This window comes from Hipposideros armiger, unplaced genomic scaffold (assembly GCF_001890085.2).
Source record: "Hipposideros armiger isolate ML-2016 unplaced genomic scaffold, ASM189008v1 scaffold_248, whole genome shotgun sequence".
NCBI lineage: Eukaryota > Metazoa > Chordata > Mammalia > Chiroptera > Hipposideridae > Hipposideros > Hipposideros armiger.
In genome coordinates, this window is record NW_017731598.1 from 2,335,480 (window position 1) to 2,340,621 (window position 5,142).

Consider the following 5,142-nt stretch of genomic DNA (forward strand, 5'->3'; position numbering starts at 1 on the left):
AAAAAAAAAAAAATATCAGAGGCAAATTATTGAGAGGGTATTTGGCCTCTGTGAATCTATAATCCATTCATTATGCTCTCCAGTTTTAAAGACCAGAAAATTCTTAAAAATCCTCATAATATTTCCATTTATTTTTGTCTCTAGATCTTCTTATACTTAAATACTGCATTTTAGCCTTTAACAAATATTTATTACATGCAGATAAGACCCTAAATACTGTGTGGGATACTGGAGTTTATTAACTACAAAACTACAGGACATGGTTTTTAAATGTTTTATCCGATATTCCTGTTTTCAATTTTTTTAGAAAAGGTCTTTGGTATTTTCAACCAGATTATGAGTTTTAGCAGTAGCCTACTCTGGTAACAGACACCAAAACACTTGCTAACGAACACTGAAAAAGATTTAAAATTTTAAAGGGTGGGATAAATAGCTTTCTTAATTTATTTAGACTTGGTATTCAAGTAATTTGCATCTAACTTTTGTGTGAAGGAATGCAGTTGTATCATTTTTTTAAACCCTTGAATTTCCCTTATATTTATTCATCCCTTACAATGGTTATTCTATTCATAAAATAATTTGGACAAAAATAGGAATTCAGTGGGCAAAGACACCTCTGACCCACGTAATTATTTCTCAATGAATGCATATTACAATAATAAAACTTCTCCAATGATGATTCACCACACCGTTTTTAAGCATTGTAAAAATGAAGCTAACTGTGAAACTAGCTATTGTGAAGGCTGGTTATAAATTCACCTGGCTTGTCACCATATAGAAGACTAACTCTCATGGCTCTAGGCCTTAAAATTAAGAAATAGGATTACAGTAATAGTGACTTCTAGGAACACAGAAAGGAATAGTTGCTAGTAAGCATCTACAGCTTTATGATATTCTCAAAGAGGTCAAGCAATGGAAGGCCCACACTAGTTCCTCCTTACCTCACTAGATTTCCAGACTCCAGTTGGGTGTCATTCAATCTGCACCAGGGAGTGCCATATCAATTAGTGTTAGAAAATACAATTCTCTGTTCAAAATTTTTCAGTGTTCTCTACCCCCTGAGGGATTAAAATGTAAATTCTTTCAAGTGGCATATAAGGCCATTGAGAATCTATCTTCTTTCCTCCCTCCTTCCAAGTTTTAACCTTTGTTTAACATTGAACTACATAAGAATTTCCTGAACACACCAAGCTTACATCTGTGTGCTTTCTCACAATGCTGCTGTTGTTACCTAGAATGCCCCACTGCTTATACAATACCTGGCAAAGTACTATACTCAATTCATCAAGTTCAACTGCCATCTTCTTTGTCAAGTTCTCTAAGACTCCTCCAGTCCAACCGAAGAGCTCCTTCTCCAGTGGTGTGCTGGTCAACTAGCACTCAGAAGGAAAAAAAAAAAGCCCTGATACAGTCAGTCCTGTTATAACATTTGTTTTGAAAAGTCAAAATTGTTTCAATGTGCTTGTTACATTAGGAAATAACATGAGCACAATATTAATCCCATTTGCTTATGTGCCATTAAATGTTAGATGGTTAGATGAATGGAGAAAACTACCCAGATGCACCAAGCCCTGAGCAGTAGGAATACACAGCACACACATACCTCAAGCATCTTCCAGCTACCTCAGTTCACCTGTGTCAGAAGCCACAGCCATCCACATCAGGTGTTTCAACTTTCCCCTCAGATTATAGACACTTTCCTTCCACCATTTCAAAATAACTCACAAGAGGCAACCTTTCCCATGCCCACTTCCACAAACACACTTCAACCATTTTTCAAGGCAAAACATGGTATGAGTATTTATTATATTCATGTTTTTCTTAACCATTTTAACATGTAAACTGTACTACCATTTTTATTAGGTTTCTAACTTTTTAAAAAATGTGTTACTGAATAAATTTTTTAATGTGTCCAATCCCATTTTCCCCAAAGCTTGGTGATTTTTAGGAATGCACATGTCCTGTTATAGCAGAACCAACTGTACGTATCTAGCTTTTGCTGATTTCTGGTGTACATACTACCACAGCCAATTTCAAGTACTAATAGTTGGGCTCTCATCTGGTCCAGCCTGGCTCAACACACTATACTGACAGTACTCTGTACATATCTTTATCATAGCAATCATTTCTTTGTATAACTGTTTTCCTGTTTATTTCAATAGACGGTAAGCTCCTTGAGGGCAGGACATTTTCACCTTAATACTGGCATTCCCTAAAGAGTACTCAGCATTTAGTATGTGTCTTGCTAATGCAGACACCACAGGGCAACAGACTTAAAATCTAATACAAATAATGATAACTATAAAACCTATTTCTACAATGGAAAATTAATATCTGCTCTGCCTCAATCTCCAGCCACCCTATTATCAAGAGGAGAGATGGGATTTGAACAGTGTGTCTAACTCCAAAGTTTATCACAAGAGACAATGCTTTATAATTAACCTACATATATCTATTAATCTAATCTATGAATCTACATATACCTCAAGATATATTTGAATTACAAACTAATTAAAAAAACAGATTCTGGAGATGTGGTCTAATAGACTTTTTTTTTCTGATTGGTAAATTTATATAAAATGTCTTAGAAGGGTATGCAAATTAAATTTAGTTATACATTTAACCTTTTGTGAAAAAAACAAAATTACCCAAAATAGGACTTTACCCTCCAAATATGGGCCTTTATATCCCACCCAATCTTAATCTAAACCAGTATCAAAAGACACCTTGAAATCTAGGGCAAATAGCATTAATACCCTGAAATTTTAAATACAGAGTATTATACAACATAGTAATTTCCAGAGGCCAAGCGATTTACTGGCTGAAAACTACATCTAAGTTGATTTTTTATACACACATTAAAAAATTTTAACTCATAGTATTTATATTTTAATTACTGTTATGTTGAATAATATAGAAAAGTGTGACTTTAAAGCTATATGCTCGTGACTTCAGTAAAAAAAAAATAATTAGTTCTTACTCAGTATAGTCCCATATGTCTCAAACAACGGTGATAAGTTATTTCAGCTTCTTATATTAAAGTTTTGCTAGGAAAACTAGATCATACCTAGTGCTTGTGAAGTCCAACAGCATAGAGAAGTGGCACTCAAATTTATTGGGTTGTCGGAAAAGTCATGACATATTTTTTCTATGTTTTTCACTGCAAAAATGTGTCATGACTTTTCTGACAACCCAATAGCATGTATCAAGATGCTTATCAAACAAATTACAAATTCTGGCCCCACTTCCAGAATTCTGATTTGAAAGAATAGGTCTGAGGTGGGGCCAGAGATTTTACATTTCTAACAAGTTCTCATGTGATTTTGATAATGGTGATCCTAGGACCACACCCCAGGGTCAGAAATACCTGTGTTCAAATCCCAGCCTGTCACTTAGTATCTATGTTCTCTAGACACAGTTCAACTCCTCAATGTCCTCATGTTTAAAAGGGAGACAGTTGTTGGGGTAATTAAGCAAATAATATATTTATAGTGCTCAGCACATAGTGGACTCAAATCATAACTACATATGTTGGTTGAATAAATGAATGTCATACTTAAAAGTACATACTACAGGGTTCCAGTGCCAGCTAAGATGGAGTAAAAACATTCCACCTTTCTCTCCTACGGAATACAATGATAAAATCTAAACAGAACGTATAGAGCAGCTATTTAGACTCTGAAAAGCAACTGGCCAACAGTCAGACTGGGGAAGTACATGAGAATTCAAAGTATCATGGAACCAAGGGTGATTTTACTTTATTCCCTCTTGTATCCTGCCACCTAGACTGGGGAAATCCGGAAGTGGGCATGAATGCAGACGGTGATCCAGGAGAAGCCCTCTGGTTCCGGCTAGAGCAGGGAAAAGGAACTCCTGGCAGTAACAGCAGGGGGCCCACAGGTACCTGCAAGTCTGAGGGAGGGAAATCTTCTCCAATCCCAGAAGCTATGGTTTCAAGAGAGTGTGGCAAACCTCTTCCCCAACTTCTCCTTCCCCCACCAACTGCTCCCACCACTTGTCCCTGGATGTGGGCAAAGAGATAGATATTTTTGGATGGAGGACTGAAAAGGGGAAGTAGAAAGTATAGGGGAAATTGCTGACTGGAAGGAACTCTGAAAAGCAACTCCATAAAGTTGATTATAAACTCCTGGGCTCACTCCAAAGCTGAACATGGCATGGAGCTCATCCTAAACAGCAAACCAAAAACTTTAAGAATTAAACAAAAAGATAGTCACCTATCTTAAACTGGTCAATGGGCAGTGTACACACAGGGCAGATTCCAAATAGCAAAGCACTGCAGGCTTCGAAAACTGAACTGACATTGACATCACAATACACAGAAAGCTGGCTACAACTTGCAGGCTAAACCCAAGAGGGGACTGCGTGCTAAAACACAAAAATAAACATTCTCTACAGAACTTAAACAAGACCCAGGGTCTCATAATACTGCAGGATACAAACCAAAATAGTTCAGCATATGAAGAACCAGGAAACTCAACTTGCATGGGACAATCAATAGACATCAACATTGAGATGACATAGATGTTGGAATTACCTGACAAAGACTTTAAAGCAGCTGTTATAAAAATGCTCCAAGAAGGGCAAACATTCTTGAAATAAACAGAAGGTCTCAGCAAAGAAATAGAACCAAATGGAAATCTGAGAACTGAGAAATACAATAACTAAAATAATTCACTTCATGGGCTCCATAAGCAAAATGGAGATGACAAAAGAAAATCAGTGAACCTAAAGACAGACTGATAGGAATTATCTACTCTGAACAACAAAGAGAAAAAAATAAACAGGCCTTTGGGATACCAAAAGGGCTAACATTGGTGTCGCCAGCATCCTAAAAGAAAATGGAAAGAGTGCAGTGCAGAAAAGTATTTGAGGAAATAATGACTGAAAACTTTCCAAACTTGGTAAAAGACACAAAGTATATAAAGATTTAAGAAGCTCAGAGAACCCAAAAAGAATAAACCCCTAAGAAATCCATGCTGTGGGACAGCCGAGTGGCGCATTGGTTAAGAGCTGACTTGGGACGCCAGGGGGCCCCGGTTCAGATCCCACATATGAGGGCCAGTGACACTGCCATCTACAGCTAAGATGCTGAACACCAGCTCAACTTGGAGCTGGGCTGCC

At 37.1% G+C, this 5,142-nt stretch overlaps 1 protein-coding gene across 5 annotated transcripts in view; it reads right to left on the reverse strand.

The window, feature by feature from the left end:
* SOCS5 (suppressor of cytokine signaling 5) overlaps positions 1–5,142 on the reverse strand; it is a 75,956-nt gene that overhangs the window by 43,788 nt on the left and 27,026 nt on the right. The window contains exon 1 of one of the 5 annotated variants that reach the window (XM_019655878.1): positions 1,260–1,363. The exons of the other annotated variants lie outside the window; for them this stretch is intronic. The gene's annotated coding sequence lies outside the window, so the exon portion shown is untranslated. Of the gene's footprint in view, positions 1–1,259; positions 1,364–5,142 lie in introns of those variants that run through there. 5 annotated transcript variants of the gene reach the window in all.